At 31.7% G+C, this 22,400-nt stretch overlaps 1 protein-coding gene and 2 long non-coding RNA genes across 5 annotated transcripts in view; all 3 read left to right on the forward strand.

Moving 5' to 3' along the window:
* The window catches only part of LOC143072085 (uncharacterized), a 130,174-nt gene that overhangs the window by 67,080 nt on the left and 40,694 nt on the right, over positions 1–22,400 (forward strand). The window lies entirely within an intron of this gene.
* On the forward strand, positions 2,145–18,214 carry LOC143072056 (uncharacterized). Of its 3 annotated transcripts, none has more exons than XR_012977026.1 (5): positions 2,145–2,359; positions 13,884–14,044; positions 14,829–14,990; positions 16,675–16,837; positions 18,150–18,214. It is a non-coding gene; the product is annotated as an uncharacterized LOC143072056 (long non-coding RNA). The 3 variants fall into 3 exon arrangements; XR_012977027.1 differs by lacking the exon at positions 2,145–2,359 and adding an exon at positions 4,896–5,092; XR_012977025.1 differs by lacking the exon at positions 2,145–2,359 and adding an exon at positions 13,107–13,483.
* Positions 5,283–12,764, forward strand: LOC143072068 (uncharacterized). Its single transcript, XR_012977030.1, has 2 exons — positions 5,283–5,974; positions 12,272–12,764. It is a non-coding gene; the product is annotated as an uncharacterized LOC143072068 (long non-coding RNA).

A 22,400-nucleotide genomic window follows, 5' to 3' on the forward strand; every position in this document is an offset into this window, starting at 1 on the left:
GACTTATTGATTTTCAAGACGAAGAAATTTCAGGAACCTTCTACCAATCAGAAGTTCAGAAAGTGGATGTTCGGGAAGACGATATGTGGAAAGTTGAAAAAATCCTCAAAACGAAAGGCAGAGGACCCAACAAACAATATTATGTGAAATGGTTACACTGGCCAAAGAAATTCAACTCTTGGATTAAAGCTCGCGATTTATCTGATATTTGAGAGAGTTAACTATCCCGGAAAGACTAACTTCAAGTCTCGACAGTTTACACACCTGCACGAAAGATAGCATACTGTTGGCCCTTTCGTGAGGTTAGAGATACTGTTGAGTGGTAGACGATTCTCTACTCCTTTTATTTTGATGTATAAAATAGTTATATATAATTTTGTTATTTTGTAAAGGCACCATGTGGATGGCTCTCCGACCCATGGTTGTCTGAATTGACGGGGATATTAAATATTGTACATACTATTGTTATTATTATTACAAGTGTGGTACCAAGAAGCCGAAACTTAAAGGAATACAATCACACAAAAGGAGAATCAATTTGGATAATTCCTTGCTCATATTTACATAAGCAAAACTTTGAATCGATACATACAAACACGCACACACACACATGCACATACACACACACACATCTATAAATTATCCAATAAAAACAATTAATTAATGTCAGAATACTTAAATTGACGTCATTAAAATTAGCCTCACATCGGGAGGCTACCTCTTAGGAGGCTACCTTTTCCCCATAGGGTTAACATTAGACAAAAGTCGCCAGAACCGGTAGTTTCCCCACTACTCGCATCAGTTAATGATCTTTTCTGCATTGATTCAACTTAAAACTATTGTCTGATCGGTTGTCAGGTGGAATTTTCCAAATTCATAAACATTTAAAAAAATTCTAATTAAATATTTCGTTGAAAGGCAGACTAGACTTTTTTAGTGGTTGAAGATTATAAACTCTAGTTTTCACACACAAAAAAATATAATTTTTCGAAGATATGCATTTTTATCATCCGGTTTTCGTTTTTTCTGTACTTTGTACATACCAAGGATTATGAATAATGTGTATTTGCTATCTTCTATCATTTTCAAGTTTACTATCCACGAAGGTCACTGGGTTTATTAAATAGAGAGGGTCTATATAATATGTCAATGACCGCCGTGGATCGATTAGTAAATTGAAAGTTGATATAGTAAAAAGCAAATACACTTTATTTATAGTAATGTATGTTCATAATATACACATAAACGCATTATTTAAGTCCTGTCCCAAAGAACCTATAACTTTAATGATCTATCCTGAAATTCTCCAGTCATTATTTTTTTTTACAAAAATTCATCCTACAACACTTTACATACTTTCAACCACGTTCTGGATGCCCGCGATTTCGCGGGTGTATTCTAGCATTTATCACTCTTGCAAAAAGTATTTCAGTTTGGGTTATTTTGGGAGGAAAACAAAAATATAAGCGTCCATATATTTTACTGGGGTGACTTTTAATATATTAGTGGCCGATTTATATAGTACTTATACTATGTATATATGTTTATACAGAAAAAAAAGAGAGAATAAAAATCAGTATTTGGAAAAAATAGGGAGGGCAAAAAAAAAAAAAGATGTGCCCAGTCCCAAGTTCCTTCGACTTTTGATACCTCTCCTTGAATTCTCGAGTTATAATTTATTTTACAGTTTACATACGCTCTATTCCCCTGCGATTTCGCGGGTGTGTTCTAGTATGTTTGATACGAGAAATAGGTCTATTATGGTTGGAGTAAAATGTTTTTAAAATTTTGTATACGTATATTAATTATGTTCATTACTGAATTGCAAAAAGAATCTCAGGATTTCGTGTCAGCTTTTATCTCGTTTTATCCAGAACAGTAAGTACGGAGTGAGTCGTGGATGATGTTATGACACTTATTCTTATTAGTAATTAACAGGGGTCAATATTTAGGTCCTGTACCAGTCAGGAATATGACAGTTGTTATCCATTTATTTGATGTGTTTTATCATTTGATTTGGGACTTTCCGTTTTGAATTTTCCTCAGAGTTCAGTACTTTTGAGATTTTACTTTTTACTGAGAAATGATTTCAACTCTCGGTCACACACTATTTTCATTATGCATATTTTCTTTTCCAGTTGGTGGAACCTATGGTAATAACTTTTCACACAACATTCCCATCCAGTTTGGAACTCAGTTTACATATGGTCAACAGCAACAGTCTCAGCCTAATCCCTATCAGCAACAGTCTCAGCCCGATCAGTATGCACAACCGCCAGCATTTACTTACCAGCATTAGACGTTGGATCTTGCACTCACGTGATAGAGATGTAACACGATAATAAAAAAACAAGACAAGGTCACCTTCAAAATCATACACTACTGAAATAAATTATGTTTATTGACTTCAATGAAGCATATACTTCGTAAAATAGTATGATATAGTATGTCATCTGAGTATCAATTTCAAAGTTGAACATGCCATTGTCAAAGAACGGAACAAGTAAACAAAACCGTTCTTCGTCATCATTGAACAATCGAGTTTCATCAAACATTATGCTCTAGGCGTTAAACAACCAATCATCAATTAATCAAACTATACGTGCCAATAATATCAGCTATGCGCTTGTATATTCTAGATATTTCTTTCAATTCGAGCACGTACACAAACTTTTTTGTTAGTGTCAACTGCTAAAAAAAAGGTGTTTCTGTATCAGTCAGGATTCTACTTCGTCAAAATTATCTCCCCATTACGCCAGTTCATTTTCACAATCGTAGAAATAGAAGCCATTGTAGGGATAACGCGCTGCCAATTTTGCTCTCGGAAACCGATAAATTTATCCACTTTTCACAATTACGATCCTTATATGTCAGTTGTATTTTAAAAGACAAATGTATCAACTAGCTAATGCGCATCAGTTAATGATCTTTTCTGCATTGATTCAACTTAAAACTATTGTCTGATCGGTTGTCAGGTGGAATTTTCCAAATTCATAAACATTTAAAAAAATTCTAATTAAATATTTCGTTGAAAGGCAGACTAGACTTTTTTAGTGGTTGAAGATTATAAACTCTAGTTTTCACACACAAAAAAATATAATTTTTCGAAGATATGCATTTTTATCATCCAACTTGAAAGACTGTCGTCAAGTACTTTCAGTAAAAAAAAAAATAGCTATTCGAACACACCTACTCTGTTTTTGTGATTCATTAGATAGGTATTTCACTTGACCTATATATTTCATCTTTTAGTACTGTGATTTGTTTATGTTATAAAGTTAACCTGTAGCTTTGATATATAAAATTGATAGAATCTGAAGCAAGACGATGTATGAATATAATAGATTGATGTGTTTCCGTCCATGGTAGGTTTTTTTTTTAAATCGGAGGTTATGCATTTTCTACATCCAACTTGAAAGATACCCATGTCGTCGACTTGATATCTAATTGTTCTGCTTAACTATGTACTAAATAAATTGAAATCTTATGCAAATGGTGTTTTTTAAATAAAACACTTCGTAATTAAGAAGAAAATTGTAATTTTGTTTGTTTCTATTAACTTTTAAAATTTTAGTAACATTACAGTAAGCATTTATCGCCTTTTCTAACAAAGAGCTTCGATTCTTTTGTTCTATTTCAACCGGGTTTCCGACTGTGCATTTGTCAAAACTATCTACTACAAAAACAATTTTGTTTGTGTCTCTTTTTTTATATCATTTGTATGATTTGTTAATAATTTATTCAATTGTGGTGTATGTTTGTCATGTATGTTTGCACAATGATGGATGGTGGATTCCAATTATTGTCACATTATTGTTTTGTTGTTTACCCAGCGCTTTGTCAATTTAATGCAATTATAAACCAACTTTCATGAAAGTAGCAAGTTCAGATATCTTTACAAGAAAAAACAGTCTTAACCCACCGTTTTCTTCGAAAAATGTCTGTACCAAGTCGGACCTATGACAGCTGTTTTCCATTCATTCCATTAATATTTGCTTTTGTAATTTTCTTTAACTTATATTTTTTAATTCACATTGAAGTTTGTTGTTTTTGTGATAATGTTATTTTATTATGTTGCATATTATATTATTATAATGGATCTAATTCAATGGATAAAAAAGTTTCTTCAAAACGTATAGATATGAGAATCTCTTTTACACATCAATACATTTTCTATATCTACTTTCAAGAAATACTAACGCGTAAGATACATGTAAAAAGTACTTACATGAACAGCTGTTGGTGAAAGTGTACGTTTTTTATTTGGGCGGGTTGTTGTCTCTTTGACACGTTCCCCATTTCCATTCTCAATTTTATTCTTAGTTTAAAAATAAGCTGAAGAATAAAACATAATGATTTTAAAATAATATAGAGATGATTCCTGATGAGGATAATATTTGATGAGACCGAGGCTTGTAATTATTTTCTCGAAACCTATTTAAATTATTTTCTCGGAACCTATTTAAATAGTGTTTTTATCTCGATTTTGAGTTTGATGAGTTATCACGAAATGTAAAAGCAGCCATATAATTTACCAAAAAGTATGAACACAGCCCGTGACAGCAGGTTTTAAATTATTAAACGTGTTTGAAAATTGTAAATAGCGGGATGAAAAAAATTTGAACATTTCAAACAATCTGTATACTTTGATAGAATTTTCTTAAAATAGCAATATTGTCAATAATCACCATTTCGATTATGAAAACAAATAGTACATAAATGAATATTTCAGTAGTTGATATAGAGGAAACGGGTCATGAACCTTTCACATAGAGTTTAAAACAGGTTTAATCTACTATTATCTACAACAGGAAATGCCTGTACCAAATCAGGAATAAGACAGTTGCTATCCGATCATTTGATGTGTTTGAGCTTTTTGATTTTATCATTTGACAACGAACTTTCCGCTTTGAATATCACTCGGAATTCGATGTTTGTTATTTAATTTTTCAATACGTACAAATGTAACTCATTGCAAAAACTGGCTGTTAATAAGTAGATCTGATCCAAAAGAAAGACATATGTATGGATATGCTGTGAGAATATATATTTAGGACTGGAATGCGCTTTAGTCAATTGATAGGTATACATGGTAAATATTTTCCCCCTTTTTTAATCGTTTTGTGTAATTCATAAAGGTACATATATTTATTCCATAAATTGATTTGCCGACGAAATTCACTGTAATAGTCCATACAATAAAGCCTCGGTCACACCTTCCCGGATAGCTCGAACGGACGCCTAACGGAGAACTTTTTTTCAATCCGTTCATATCCGTTAGTCGTCCGTTTTTATCCGTTAGACGTCCGTCCATATCCGTTGCATGTCCGTTAAGCGTACGTTTTATCCGTCGACGTCCGTTCTGTTCGGTGGAAAATTTTGAGCATGTTCAAAACTTTGAACGGACGTCCAACGGATAAAATGTCCGTTGAACGTCCAGTTAGGCGTCCGTTTTGTACGGTACTCGTCCGTTTCGTTTCCGTTTTGTATCCGTTACGTGTCCCTTATACATCCGTTGGAGGTCTGGAAGATAAATTCACCAACGGACTTCTACCAGACGTTTAACGGATAAAACGAATGTTCAACGGATGAGAAACGGACTTCTACCGGACGTATAATGGATATATCGGATGATAAATGGATCTGAAACGGATAAATACCAATTGAAGATTTCGCGTTAGAAATGCCAATTATTGGTATGTCAGATTTCTTAAGGTTCATGAATTCTTATTTTTCATAATCGATATTAGAGTATAGGTACGTCTTCACAATCAAGCAGTTCTTATTCAGGCCAGACACTGACCTTTGGCGGAATTTTGAAGAACTAACCAAAACCAGTTACACAGAAACATTTTGAATATTTATGCGATTTACATGTATTATTATTGTCGCTTTCGATTTGTCCGTATATCTTGTTCATCCGTTTTATCCAGTACGCTTCCGTTAGTTGTCCGTTTTATGCGTTACTCGTTAGGTAGCAATACACAGTTAGAAGTTTAGTTTCGCATTATGGCCCCTGTGAATTTTTTAAATATGAAAGTTTTTGTACAATAAAATTGATTTTTAGATAATTGAAGAATAATATAGCCTTCTTAGTGGGTTTATATGAACATTTAGATTGATTTTAACATGTTTTATAGGCCATTTCTATGATTGACAGTCCGTATTTTCCTATCCGTACCGTTCATAGGTCCATAAATTATTGTAGTGTTTATCAACAAAGATTTTGCGCTCGATCTTTTCAATTCAATTTTATGGAAAAACGAGCAGGAAAGCATATGATTTTTTTTGGACCACTTGATAGATATAAACCTATGGATTCAGGAAAGGTACCACTGTAATTCATTGAAATTTTCCTTTAGACCAAATTTTGGAGACTTTTGTGACATGTTCACCCCCCTTTTTTGCTATATTTTGTATCTAAGAAATGCAGAATGTTGCCATGGTTACACCCAAAAGGGATTATATTTCACCCTTATGACCATTAGAAATCAAATCTATGGAAGATTTTCTTTCTACAAGTATATACATGCATAACACACATATAAAGCCTTCTTTGTTAGACAGGAGGGGAAAGAGGGTGTTTAAAAATTATGAGTGTCAATTTTAAGTTTTTTTCCTAACTGTGTATTGCTACCTTATGGCATTTGACAAAGCAAATAATTGCTGTTTTTTTAGACAAACATACCACGAAACTATTGATATTTATGTTATAGATACAATTCTAAGGGAGAAACAACCTTTAGTATGACAATATATGTTAGTTTTGTTGTTTATTGTCCTTAGCAACCAATATAGACATTTTGACACAAAGACTTGGTTCCGTTATAAATTGATACTTTATTGGCTACCCCTTGGAAAAGAAGATTGCGCGTTATGTAGAAACCTTAGAAGGGAACGCTTTATATTTTTTCATGCGACTAAATAAAATTTATTATTTTAGCAAGTATAAAGTCACAATTTAGCATGAATTAAGCCTAAATTTTTTCCCGCTGTTATAAATAAATTCAGTATTTACTCAATTTTAACCAAGGCTTTGGTATGGTAATACACAACAAAATTGACATTCTAGAGCTTTAAAATAGCTTTAACTTGTAAAAGTTGTCTACTCTTAAGGTTAATTTAAGTTTTTAAACAAGAAAAGACAGGGTTAGAAGGTATAGTTTTAGAAAATTGACTAAAAAAGGAGAAAATGCACTTTGACATGGCATGTTTCATAAAATCACTTTTTTGTTGTATTTCAGTGTCAACTGCTAACCTTCATAAAATATTTATTTCTGAACCGATTTTCAAAACAAGCAGGCGAAAATGCTCGTTTTAACTAGTAGAAAACAGAAATCCATTTAAAGTGGAATTGGGGGAAAAAATGTTAATCCTTAAGGTAGCAATACACAGTTAGAAGTTTAGTTTCGCATTATGGCCCCTGTGAATTTTTTAAATATGAAAGTTTTTGTACAATAAAATTGATTTTTAGATAATTGAAGAATAATATAGCCTTCTTAGTGGGTTTATATGAACATTTAGATTGATTTTAACATGTTTTATAGGCCATTTCTATGATTGACAGTCCGTATTTTCCTATCCGTACCGTTCATAGGTCCATAAATTATTGTAGTGTTTATCAACAAAGATTTTGCGCTCGATCTTTTCAATTCAATTTTATGGAAAAACGAGCAGGAAAGCATATGATTTTTTTTGGACCACTTGATAGATATAAACCTATGGATTCAGGAAAGGTACCACTGTAATTCATTGAAATTTTCCTTTAGACCAAATTTTGGAGACTTTTGTGACATGTTCACCCCCCTTTTTTGCTATATTTTGTATCTAAGAAATGCAGAATGTTGCCATGGTTACACCCAAAAGGGATTATATTTCACCCTTATGACCATTAGAAATCAAATCTATGGAAGATTTTCTTTCTACAAGTATATACATGCATAACACACATATAAAGCCTTCTTTGTTAGACAGGAGGGGAAAGAGGGTGTTTAAAAATTATGAGTGTCAATTTTAAGTTTTTTTCCTAACTGTGTATTGCTACCTTATGGCATTTGACAAAGCAAATAATTGCTGTTTTTTTAGACAAACATACCACGAAACTATTGATATTTATGTTATAGATACAATTCTAAGGGAGAAACAACCTTTAGTATGACAATATATGTTAGTTTTGTTGTTTATTGTCCTTAGCAACCAATATAGACATTTTGACACAAAGACTTGGTTCCGTTATAAATTGATACTTTATTGGCTACCCCTTGGAAAAGAAGATTGCGCGTTATGTAGAAACCTTAGAAGGGAACGCTTTATATTTTTTCATGCGACTAAATAAAATTTATTATTTTAGCAAGTATAAAGTCACAATTTAGCATGAATTAAGCCTAAATTTTTTCCCGCTGTTATAAATAAATTCAGTATTTACTCAATTTTAACCAAGGCTTTGGTATGGTAATACACAACAAAATTGACATTCTAGAGCTTTAAAATAGCTTTAACTTGTAAAAGTTGTCTACTCTTAAGGTTAATTTAAGTTTTTAAACAAGAAAAGACAGGGTTAGAAGGTATAGTTTTAGAAAATTGACTAAAAAAGGAGAAAATGCACTTTGACATGGCATGTTTCATAAAATCACTTTTTTGTTGTATTTCAGTGTCAACTGCTAACCTTCATAAAATATTTATTTCTGAACCGATTTTCAAAACAAGCAGGCGAAAATGCTCGTTTTAACTAGTAGAAAACAGAAATCCATTTAAAGTGGAATTGGGGGAAAAAATGTTAATCCTTAAGGTAGCAATACACAGTTAGAAGTTTAGTTTCGCATTATGGCCCCTGTGAATTTTTTAAATATGAAAGTTTTTGTACAATAAAATTGATTTTTAGATAATTGAAGAATAATATAGCCTTCTTAGTGGGTTTATATGAACATTTAGATTGATTTTAACATGTTTTATAGGCCATTTCTATGATTGACAGTCCGTATTTTCCTATCCGTACCGTTCATAGGTCCATAAATTATTGTAGTGTTTATCAACAAAGATTTTGCGCTCGATCTTTTCAATTCAATTTTATGGAAAAACGAGCAGGAAAGCATATGATTTTTTTTTGGACCACTTGATAGATATAAACCTATGGATTCAGGAAAGGTACCACTGTAATTCATTGAAATTTTCCTTTAGACCAAATTTTGGAGACTTTTGTGACATGTTCACCCCCCTTTTTTGCTATATTTTGTATCTAAGAAATGCAGAATGTTGCCATGGTTACACCCAAAAGGGATTATATTTCACCCTTATGACCATTAGAAATCAAATCTATGGAAGATTTTCTTTCTACAAGTATATACATGCATAACACACATATAAAGCCTTCTTTGTTAGACAGGAGGGGAAAGAGGGTGTTTAAAAATTATGAGTGTCAATTTTAAGTTTTTTTCCTAACTGTGTATTGCTACCTTATGGCATTTGACAAAGCAAATAATTGCTGTTTTTTTAGACAAACATACCACGAAACTATTGATATTTATGTTATAGATACAATTCTAAGGGAGAAACAACCTTTAGTATGACAATATATGTTAGTTTTGTTGTTTATTGTCCTTAGCAACCAATATAGACATTTTGACACAAAGACTTGGTTCCGTTATAAATTGATACTTTATTGGCTACCCCTTGGAAAAGAAGATTGCGCGTTATGTAGAAACCTTAGAAGGGAACGCTTTATATTTTTTCATGCGACTAAATAAAATTTATTATTTTAGCAAGTATAAAGTCACAATTTAGCATGAATTAAGCCTAAATTTTTTCCCGCTGTTATAAATAAATTCAGTATTTACTCAATTTTAACCAAGGCTTTGGTATGGTAATACACAACAAAATTGACATTCTAGAGCTTTAAAATAGCTTTAACTTGTAAAAGTTGTTTACTCTTAAGGTTAATTTAAGTTTTTAAACAAGAAAAGACAGGGTTAGAAGGTATAGTTTTAGAAAATTGACTAAAAAAGGAGAAAATGCACTTTGACATGGCATGTTTCATAAAATCACTTTTTTGTTGTATTTCAGTGTCAACTGCTAACCTTCATAAAATATTTATTTCTGAACCGATTTTCAAAACAAGCAGGCGAAAATGCTCGTTTTAACTAGTAGAAAACAGAAATCCATTTAAAGTGGAATTGGGGGAAAAAATGTTAATCCTTAAGGTAGCAATACACAGTTAGAAGTTTAGTTTCGCATTATGGCCCCTGTGAATTTTTTAAATATGAAAGTTTTTGTACAATAAAATTGATTTTTAGATAATTGAAGAATAATATAGCCTTCTTAGTGGGTTTATATGAACATTTAGATTGATTTTAACATGTTTTATAGGCCATTTCTATGATTGACAGTCCGTATTTTCCTATCCGTACCGTTCATAGGTCCATAAATTATTGTAGTGTTTATCAACAAAGATTTTGCGCTCGATCTTTTCAATTCAATTTTATGGAAAAACGAGCAGGAAAGCATATGATTTTTTTTGGACCACTTGATAGATATAAACCTATGGATTCAGGAAAGGTACCACTGTAATTCATTGAAATTTTCCTTTAGACCAAATTTTGGAGACTTTTGTGACATGTTCACCCCCCTTTTTTGCTATATTTTGTATCTAAGAAATGCAGAATGTTGCCATGGTTACACCCAAAAGGGATTATATTTCACCCTTATGACCATTAGAAATCAAATCTATGGAAGATTTTCTTTCTACAAGTATATACATGCATAACACACATATAAAGCCTTCTTTGTTAGACAGGAGGGGAAAGAGGGTGTTTAAAAATTATGAGTGTCAATTTTAAGTTTTTTTCCTAACTGTGTATTGCTACCTTATGGCAATTGACAAAGCAAATAATTGCTGTTTTTTTAGACAAACATACCACGAAACTATTGATATTTATGTTATAGATACAATTCTAAGGGAGAAACAACCTTTAGTATGACAATATATGTTAGTTTTGTTGTTTATTGTCCTTAGCAACCAATATAGACATTTTGACACAAAGACTTGGTTCCGTTATAAATTGATACTTTATTGGCTACCCCTTGGAAAAGAAGATTGCGCGTTATGTAGAAACCTTAGAAGGGAACGCTTTATATTTTTTCATGCGACTAAATAAAATTTATTATTTTAGCAAGTATAAAGTCACAATTTAGCATGAATTAAGCCTAAATTTTTTCCCGCTGTTATAAATAAATTCAGTATTTACTCAATTTTAACCAAGGCTTTGGTATGGTAATACACAACAAAATTGACATTCTAGAGCTTTAAAATAGCTTTAACTTGTAAAAGTTGTCTACTCTTAAGGTTAATTTAAGTTTTTAAACAAGAAAAGACAGGGTTAGAAGGTATAGTTTTAGAAAATTGACTAAAAAAGGAGAAAATGCACTTTGACATGGCATGTTTCATAAAATCACTTTTTTGTTGTATTTCAGTGTCAACTGCTAACCTTCATAAAATATTTATTTCTGAACCGATTTTCAAAACAAGCAGGCGAAAATGCTCGTTTTAACTAGTAGAAAACAGAAATCCATTTAAAGTGGAATTGGGGGAAAAAATGTTAATCCTTAAGGTAGCAATACACAGTTAGAAGTTTAGTTTCGCATTATGGCCCCTGTGAATTTTTTAAATATGAAAGTTTTTGTACAATAAAATTGATTTTTAGATAATTGAAGAATAATATAGCCTTCTTAGTGGGTTTATATGAACATTTAGATTGATTTTAACATGTTTTATAGGCCATTTCTATGATTGACAGTCCGTATTTTCCTATCCGTACCGTTCATAGGTCCATAAATTATTGTAGTGTTTATCAACAAAGATTTTGCGCTCGATCTTTTCAATTCAATTTTATGGAAAAACGAGCAGGAAAGCATATGATTTTTTTTGGACCACTTGATAGATATAAACCTATGGATTCAGGAAAGGTACCACTGTAATTCATTGAAATTTTCCTTTAGACCAAATTTTGGAGACTTTTGTGACATGTTCACCCCCCTTTTTTGCTATATTTTGTATCTAAGAAATGCAGAATGTTGCCATGGTTACACCCAAAAGGGATTATATTTCACCCTTATGACCATTAGAAATCAAATCTATGGAAGATTTTCTTTCTACAAGTATATACATGCATAACACACATATAAAGCCTTCTTTGTTAGACAGGAGGGGAAAGAGGGTGTTTAAAAATTATGAGTGTCAATTTTAAGTTTTTTTCCTAACTGTGTATTGCTACCTTAGTTGGATGTACGTTCAACATCCGTTCTGTCCGGTACGTGTCCGTTTCTCGTACGTTTCATATCCGGTGTATGTCCGTTATGCATCCGTTACACGTCAGTACATCAACGGACTCCCAACGGATAACAGTTTAGTCAACGGAACACTTTTATTTTCATACGTTAGGCGTCCGTTCGAGCTATCCGGTAAGATGTGGCGAAGGCTTGAATCTTCACAGTTTAACACTTTTTGAGCCGCCAGTGGTAATTAATACTTCCAAATTTCATTTATTGATGATGAATCAGACATGAAAGTACATTATTAACACTAATTATATTTGTATAAATTGATCGAGTTATCAAAGAACACGTATAAACTGGTTGATTATCTACAACTGTTAGTTAGAAAATAAGTTAGTTATATCTCATAACATGTATCTGCAACATGGGTCGACCATTTTTTTTTGGATATATATTGGAAATGTGTATCTTTTCTTTTAATAGGTACATGCTATTAACAATGGTTTTTCAATCTGATTTAATTCGTTGATTTTAAATTGTTTATTGCTATAAATTATTACTTTTAATAATAATGCACGTATTTTTATCATTATTACATAGTAAAGGAAAAATATACCAAACACTGCAAACTAAATCAGTTATCCAAAATACACGAATTTAAGATAATATTTATTCATTTCATAACTTGTTCCTTTCCGTAATTGCGTTGACGTTATATTTGGTTAATCATTTATTACATTTCATTTCTCCTCTTTGCTCATTTACTATCAAGAACTACCATTGGTGCAGGCCAGGTGTTTATAAAAGTATTGAACTTTTGAGCATTAAAAACCTCAATCACTTAACTTGTTCAGGAAAATACAGTTTTACTGTATAACAAATCAGAGACAATGTTATAACATGAACACTATCTGTCTGTTTACTCGTTTTATTTGAAACATTTCATATTAGCACAGACAAACTGCAAATTTGAGGTAATATGAATTATTTGAACTTGTACTACTTTTCTGAAGAGTATTCTTTGTACAAGCGACGAAAACGTGCATTTGGCGTACAAAATTTCAATCCTGGTATCTATGATGAGTGCACGTGACTTGCTTGTACAACAAACATGATGCTTATTTTTTTCAGTGCAATTCAGTTGTAGCCAAGAAAGTCATACATATTCCAACTACAACCAATATAACCATTACTACATGTACCACTATGATACCAAGTTAGTAATAATTACTTTTACAGTATATTGATCTTCGTTTTACGTTGGATTAATAATCTTTTTGTTTGCTATTGAATATCAAACTCTTTGGTTAAATGCTGCTTGACCATTAATATTAATCTCATTTACAAATGCAGATGAGAGTTTCAACTAAGATGTGTCAAATGAGACTAATCTTGTCAATTTTCTTTTAGAAAAGTCAAATATATGTCGAAATTGACATGCTATTTGACCTAATATTTACAATTTATACACAAATATCGGCAAAAGTAACATCCTTACTCCAAATTTGTCAACCTTCATTTACATCTATGTATGCGTATATCATTTGGACATTCTTCTTATTTTTATAGTAGGTACATTTATTGAGTTTTTATCCTTTTTTAATTTTTTTTTATAGATATAATGGTGCTGTAGCAGGGGTAGTAATTGGAAGTTTCATTAGTGCAATAATTATTACAGTTATTATTGTTATTTGTATAAAACACGATAATAAAACCAGCGGCATCAGAGGTCAAGTGATACACCCTCACTTAAAGACTATATCAACTTCTATAACATGTAAGGTTATCTGTTTATATTTTATAGATAGGAAATATTTACTTTGCAAAAGAGTAAACGAAAAACGTCATGTAACTTTCGTATATGAGGTCAAGGACAAACGACACAAAATTAGAAAAAAAGACAATTAAAAGGTCAATATGTTTTATTTCTAAATTCATTTATTTTGGTTAAGTTTTATTCCAAAGTCTGAAATAATGGCATACGAAACGGACTTATATATAATACACGTAAACACCCGTTTTATGGTGTCCCTTTGATGAATTCTACTATGATTTCTACGCAGGCGACAACAATTTTGTACAAGTTATAGAACACAATTTTACATCTAGACTTTTCATTGACAAATTTAACATTACGGTCCGCTCAGTTTTTTACACTCATTAACTCAGCAAAATCTCTTTTACTGCAATAAAAAACGAAAACAAATTTTACAGTATATATGATGAGCAATACACAAAATATGTTGGTATATTTACAAAAAAGTTTTATGTACTGTAGCGTTTTTGTTTCTGTCGTCATACAACAGCTTTCCCCCTTTATCAAAATAAATAAAATATGAAAAGAAACAGCAGATATTTTTATATAATCAGCCATTAAACAAAATATTTCAGTATATTTATAAAAAAAGTCTTATGTACTGTGTAATATTTTCTGTCGTCATACTGATACAATATAACTTATCAAAATTATAAGATGGTTGTTATAATTATGTTAGATGTGAAAATAATAATAATAAAAAAACAGGAGTTAATGGTCTTTAATTTTTGTATTTTTTTTTCAGTCAACCAGTCCTACACAACAACATTTCAGGAACCGCCGCCATACCAACAAATTGCTGATTCATGTTCCCTATCACCGCCTTATCCGGGAAACAGTGTGTTGGACTCAAATACGCGGAAATTATCTGATACTGATCAACCATCTCCAAGATATCAAAAATAAAGTACATTGGGATTTATATAGCAGTTATTTTTATTTGTTTTTAATTTCTTAGACACGATACTTGTTAATTTGAACTAAGTAATCACAGAACCAAATTTGTCTTTTAAAAAAAACTTTTCGTATTACGCCAAACGTCAAGACATCCAATAAAACACGATTTATGTCCCCCTTTTTGTATACACTTCAGGGGACGATTGTGTTTTCGTAATACTGGTGAAATTCGTGAGTGTTCGTGTTACGTTGATTCACAAATTTCCTCAAGTAATTAAATTAGTAGGCTACTGAACCGATGAATGTAACTGGTTATTTTTTCATGATGTTAGAAAACAAAGAATGCATTCATAATTTGTTTTAAAATATAAAAAAGAAGATGCGTTATGATTGCCAATGAGACAACTATCCACAAAAGACCAAAATGACACAGACATTAACAACTATAGATCACCGTACGGCCTTCAACAATGAGCAAAGCCCATACCGCATAGTCAGCTTTAAAAGGCCCCGATCAGACAATGTAAAATAATTCAAACGAGAAACGGGGGGTGAGTTTCAATAACATAGAACTTCCAATTTGCTTCAAAGATTTACGATCATAAATCTCTTGTTACATTTTTTTATATCAGTAGAGGTATTTCTAAATAACCAGCAAGGGTTCTATTCGACTATTACAAATGCAGACTTGCAGACTTTATAAAAATTGAAACTTCATTTGCATGCAAATGACCGGTCGTTTTTGTGTAGGTTTATCAATGGTATACAAATGCTTTCTTTGTCGTTTTAACAAATTGACAAACAAAAATGTTGAACTAAATAATTTGGAAACAAATAATTTTAAACATAATAGCTAAAAGACGAAAGCTCAATCTAAACTAAAATCAATTTATTATAAACAAACATAACAACAATTTGTAAGATCATACACTTCCTTTGTAAATGATGATTTCCGATGTTCTAAGTTTAAGTCGTAGTATTTATTTTCGGAAAGCCATATTTACATTGCTGACCATCGTGAATATTCTAAACATGTTTTTGTTCACATTTTTATCAAGACTTTTGCTAGTTATTATATCTCTTCTAGGTATGTATTTTTTCAGCGTATGCTATTTTTATTATTGTGATAAGATGGAACAGAGACTTATATATACTACTATAATAGAAAAACATTGAATATGGGGTATCTATCCATGTCAAAAAATCAGTATATGCACAACAAAATAAACACAAAAAGCAAAGGAACAACGTTTCAAGTTATTGCTGTTCTTCATTATGAAGTCACAGTGAGGCCTTCAACACGGAACAAAAAACTCTCACCTCACTGTACAAAAGCATGTAGGCTTAACACGGCCCTTAGCACCGGCTTTAGCGGAATTCTTTGCAAAATTAATTTGGATAAACTTTGTAAGATGTAAAACCACCAAATCGGACTCGATCAAAAAAAAGAACAAAATGAAAAGAATATCATAGTTAAAAACAAAGTAGTTCCTACGCACAAGAGTAAATCTTAATAAGTAAACCAAATGTACTTACAATACTATGATTGATTGCAACCGGTTTTCTTATTCATGTATTTTGTAAATTCTGTAATGATACACAAAAAGTCATCTTTGTTAAGTTTATTTCATAACTGTTCAAATGATGACAAGTTATTACAAGTACGCTCAAACAATTTTGATATCTTATTGTAGACCGTGTTGATGCCATTGGATATTACTACTATAACAGAGCTTACTACCTGTCCTATCAAAACTACGTACAATATCGTAACTACTTATATTACCGGAATAGATACTATACAAACTACAATTACTACTACAGTTCCAACAGTGGTAGCAACTCTCCGCCGTTGAGGTAAGATTGTATCCCTTTATTATTTTGTCCATGTACAAAACTACCAATTATTCTTACCAATGCTGATGGGTGTGTTTAATGACATTGACTTATGACTATAAAGTCACTTCATTCGGCTTCTTTGCAATTGAAATACATAAGAGAGAATGTTTGACCTTTTATTGTAGCTTGCTATGTGGTCTAGGTTTTGATCATTGTTGAAAGCCGTACGGTGACATATAGTTGCTAGAGTCTTAATCATGTGGTATCTGGAAGAGTTGCCTCACAGATAATCATACCCCATATTATCATTTTTATAATAAAGTTCTATACAAGTATTACATGTATTCCATGTAGAATATGCATGTAAAGCTATTACTTATTTGGATCTAAGTCAGTTAAATTTATTTAAAGTCATATGAAACGAGTGACTCGTGAAAAAAAGTTTATCCAATTCTTGAACCAATGCATGTATATATCATAAACTTATTCTTTTGTGTACGAAGTTATCCTTTTTTATGCAAACATATCGTGTTGTTGTCAATTTTTTTTCTCTTTGTCTGTTATGAGATGAAAATATGGCCGCTCATTAATTGTCGAGTTTTGAAGCCATAGTTTGCCGATTATCAGCTTATAGTAAACAAATAACAAATAAGAATGGATATTGAGCACGTGTATAACATGTACTATCAGATAATAGTTTATTTTAGTGACAGGTCATACGTATTGCAATCACCGTCTTTTTACGAGGAGGTTCACACTAAGGTCACTTTGCATACGGAAAATATGTCGGCGAATTGCTTCCTGGAAACAAGCAATTAAATAAAATGTAAACTTCTTCTAATTGTGGACGAATTAAAGAATTATCTTCACAAAAAAGTACATGTACATAAGTTTAATAATGAAAACGATCCATATTGTTAAAAAAAAACAACATATGCATCTTTTAATTTGAGGGTTTCATATAACTTTAAAGCATGGATTCAACAAACTGGTGCTAACAGAAGGATAACTAATATGATGATAGAGCTGTTGTAATTTCATTTTCGTTTATATTTGGAATGCACAATAATTAATTTAGTGTATTTTTTTCAGATGCATAACACAAAAACAATTATCTATCATTGTTGTTAACTACTTTTTTGTTTATTTTGTATTCACTTGGTTCCTTCATTAATGTTTTGCTGTAAACTTAACTACTCTTTTTATTTTTTTGGATTTTATTTTATACTAAGGCTGCACCTAGATATTTTTTGTTTGAATGCTGTGTTTTGTTGTTGCCCGTTTCACGCATATCCTTCCATTCATACTTGATATTCAAATTTATGTTCAGAGACAAGTTCAACGTCGGAGTCACATGTGGACTTATTGGCGCACTGATTGGTGCTGTTCTTATTGCATGTGTTTGCAAATAAGACAGTTTAAAGCTGATATAATGAATAAAACAACGAACACATGAAATCAAAGTTTCAAGAGAAAAAAACTGAAAAAATGCAGACACCAAAAATTACAAGAATATGTATTGAATTACACATTAAATTTACAGGCACAATTCTGTAAGAACAAAGGACACACTTCTCATGAAAAAATCTATAGGAAAAAATATAGTATTTCATATGATGGTTTAAATTTTAGATAGTATTAAGCTCTCCTATACGTATTACTTGATAATTAGACAACGCCTGTTTGATTGTCTGAAGCAAGATTTTGACAGCCGAATGAATAACTAAATTAAATGTTCAAGTTATAAATGTATTTTATTTTATCTGATACCATTAACAAACAAGCACTATAGATATATTAGCTTAAAACGGTTTATATCTTGTGGAAGTAACCGAACCGACCATTCTTCACTGTTCATCATTTATGCCCCTAATTAAACGGAGAAGAACAATCGCATTCATTTTAATTTTTCATTTGACACGACGGGGTGCGAACACGAGACTTCCTGCACTCGAATCGAGCACACTATCACGAGACCATTGATGTAATCGACACACATTTGAAGTATCGACCTCAAAATCAGAGTCTTATGTTTTTCAGGATAATACTCAAAACATAAAACCTGATGCATTCAATATTATTTTTATATGTAATGTGTATTATTTTATAGATGATAATACAAACAGTGCGATACGATACGATGCCAATGTTTCGCAAATTGATGTGCACAACGAAACACTTGCTGCATCAGATCACGTGACCACCGCTGTTGACGGAGAATTCCATAATGGAACAAGTGGGGGGGAATTAGATCACGTGACCACCGCTGCTGACGGTCAGTCCCATAATGAACCACATGAAACATCAAATCACGCGACTAATGCTTCTGACGTATAATTCCACCATGAAACGGCTGATACCTCTGATCAAAAAACAACTGACAAAATGGACCACATGAAACTAAAGGATACAACAAATCATGCTGTCACGTCATCTGATGTTGTGGTTTTGAATGAAAGAGACGGTCAACTCGAATAATGCGACTGAGCCAACACCAAAAACATACTAAACAAAAGAATATTGAAACCAGAAACTACTGTACACAATTTTAATCCAACAAAAATGGATAATGACGATTTGACGTGCGCCGCTAGCTTGGTGAACAACAAACAACATCAAAGAAAGAATAAATGGTTCAAGATAATTTTCTTGTCATACTTGTTCTGAACTTTCTTATTATGTACATTGTCAATTAACGTTCATTTGATATTGAATGCATATAATGCGTTATTATAAAATATTGATATGTGTTTTCTGTGTTACTTGTTCTAAATAGATTATATTCTAAATATATGGCATAACACTCTGTGCGATCTCTTATACTAGATGTCTGTTGTCCTTTTATTATTTGGTTACAGTCTTATTGCCGGATAACACAATTTCTTTTATATATTAATAAATTCTGACAAGTCCTGATTAGATAAACCGTTCAAGAGCTATGAGTATAATTCCAAAAGAATGTTTAATGATACCAAAGGGCAATGCCTGCTTCATATCTACACTTACACAAGAATTTGATAAATATCGACAATTCCCTTAAATACAAAAGGGTAGAAACAGGTGGAGTAAGTTTACAGACTAGGGAAATAGTTGTATGCCAATTACAGTGCCCACGAAGAATAAAGTAATTTATAGAAGCCATGGCGTTGTCAGTTTGTTTTAGATTTATGAGTTTGACTGTCCCTTTGGTATCTTTCGTCCCTCTTTTATAACAATGATTTTAATAATCGAATTATAGAGAATAATGAGTGAAATAAAACAACAGGGAAAATAACATTATAAATGAAAACATCATACTACACTTAACTTTTAAATGATTAAAGACATGTTTTATAGAGGTTACTTATGTGTAAAAAGTAAAATCACAAAAAAACTGAACTCCGAGGAAAATTGAAAAAGGAAAGTCCAAATGACGAAGTCAAAAGCTCAAACACATCAAACGAATGGATAATAACTGACATATTCCTGACTTGGTACAGGCATTTTCTTATGTATAAAATGGTGGAGTATAAACCTGGTTTTAAAGCTAGCTAATTTACCTCTCACTTGTATGACAGTCGCATCAAATTCCATTATATTGACAACGATGTGTGAAGAAAAATGGTCGATTTACTTACAAACTGAATTAGTGTGCATTTTTTTCTAACACAAACGATGCAAACGGCTAAGCGCGCACATGTTTTGGTCATTTGTTTCTAACATACGTTTGCAAAGTTTACGTAAACTTTGACAAACTTTGCACTCGCTAAAAATTCGTCTACAGTTTGTCGTTCGTCGTTTGCTAGAACAAACGCTACATTTGTTTCTAACTTCACCTTGATTTAACGATGTATTTGGTTTTACGTTTGTAAAAAGTATGTTTACCAACAACATGTGCATGCATTATTGAAAGGAATAAATCAAACAGGTTCAGTAAACTGATTAAACGATGTATTTGTTTCTACTTTTTGTAGCGTTTAGAGTTTACAAAATTTTGGTTAGAAAGAAATGCACTCTAAATGTCTGAAAGACCTTTAGGTTAAGTTTGTAAGACAGTGGCCCATGTAAGCACGTTGTGCTTTTATAATTCTCAACCCAAACATTTTTTTATTTGTTTCTTTCAATTTTCTTAAAACACAGGAATACAATTCATGGGTTCATGCATGAATATGTCACAGAGAAATAGAAAAAGTATTTACAAGTTACGAAAGCAGTTTCAGCAACATGGCCTGTCGAAGTGTCAACCTAGGAAAAACGATAAATAGAGCAATCACATTCAATTATTTGTTGATATTAACCTAATATGTACCTTGAGTGTTAGATTAGTTTTATTGATATAAAAGAAATTTCTTGGTATTCTTAAACGAAAGATTTAATACACACAGACGATCAAGTATACGCAATGACAAAATTATTTTTTATTTACCTGTGTAGGATATGGCGAAGCTTTTTGCAAAAGTGATGATTTTCTATAATTTGTTTAATATTTCACAGTGGCGTCTAAGCCAACCATCTGAAATAAGAGGATGTATAAGTACCGAAACTGCTGAAGAGCTTTATGACAAAAATATCTAAAAACAAAATAGCCAAATTTATCTTAAGTCATCTTTGCATGAAGGAGTTGAAACCTCAGTTTCTTACTTATTCAAAATGTATAAAGGGAAAATTTTAGATAAGTTTGTTAAATCAAGTCAGTATCAAACTACTTAATGAGCTGATAATGCTCATGCATTTTTATGCGTTTGTTTATTCAAAATATGTGAACAATGCGAGCACGTACAAAAACTTATTTGTTTGCGTCAACTACAAACAAAATGTGTTGGTGTATTTGTCAAATTCATAATCAATTACAAAATCATTTTTAATTGCGTCTTTTTATTTTATTTTATTCATTTGTATGAATGGTGAACCTTTTAGTCAGTTTTGTTGTATGTTCAATATAAAGGAACTATAACACAACTGGCATACAAGTGGAAGATTTAGTTATCTATAAAAACCAGGCTTAACCAATCATTTTTTTTTTTGAAAAATTTCTGTACCAAGTCAGGAATATGACAGCTGTTTTCTTTTCGTAATCTATTCTAAAACCAGACTTAGACTTATTTTGAACTGGCTTTTACTGTACGTTTTGCTATGTGTGAGATTATTCCATTTTATGATAGGTATAGGGGAGAGTTGTGTTCTCTCAAAACATGTTTAAAGATGCCAGCTTTTTGTCTTATCCAAAGTCAGGAACCTCTAGCTTCCGTTAGTCTTATATAATTTTTCATTTTAGTTCATTTGTTAGTTTCGATGTAAAGTATGGCTATGGCGTCCATTTCACTGAACTAATATACTTTGGTGTTTAGTGACCAGCTGAACTCCGCCTCTGGTTGCAGGAATTTCTCGCTGCGTTGAAAACTCGGATGTTTTCTGCTTTTTCTTTGGATTGTTGTCTCTTTGACACATTTGTCTCTATTCTCTATTTTATAAAAATCAATTTATATTTATTTAATTCATCTGATTTTTTTCTATCAGCACTGACTAAGGAGACGTGAAAGTTCTTAAATTGATCCTTTTCAATTTTGTATATAATGTATAGGTTGTGGATAAGGCGACATGC

The sequence above is a fragment of the Mytilus galloprovincialis genome, chromosome 1 (genome assembly GCF_965363235.1).
Source record: "Mytilus galloprovincialis chromosome 1, xbMytGall1.hap1.1, whole genome shotgun sequence".
NCBI classification, from domain to species: domain Eukaryota; kingdom Metazoa; phylum Mollusca; class Bivalvia; order Mytilida; family Mytilidae; genus Mytilus; species Mytilus galloprovincialis.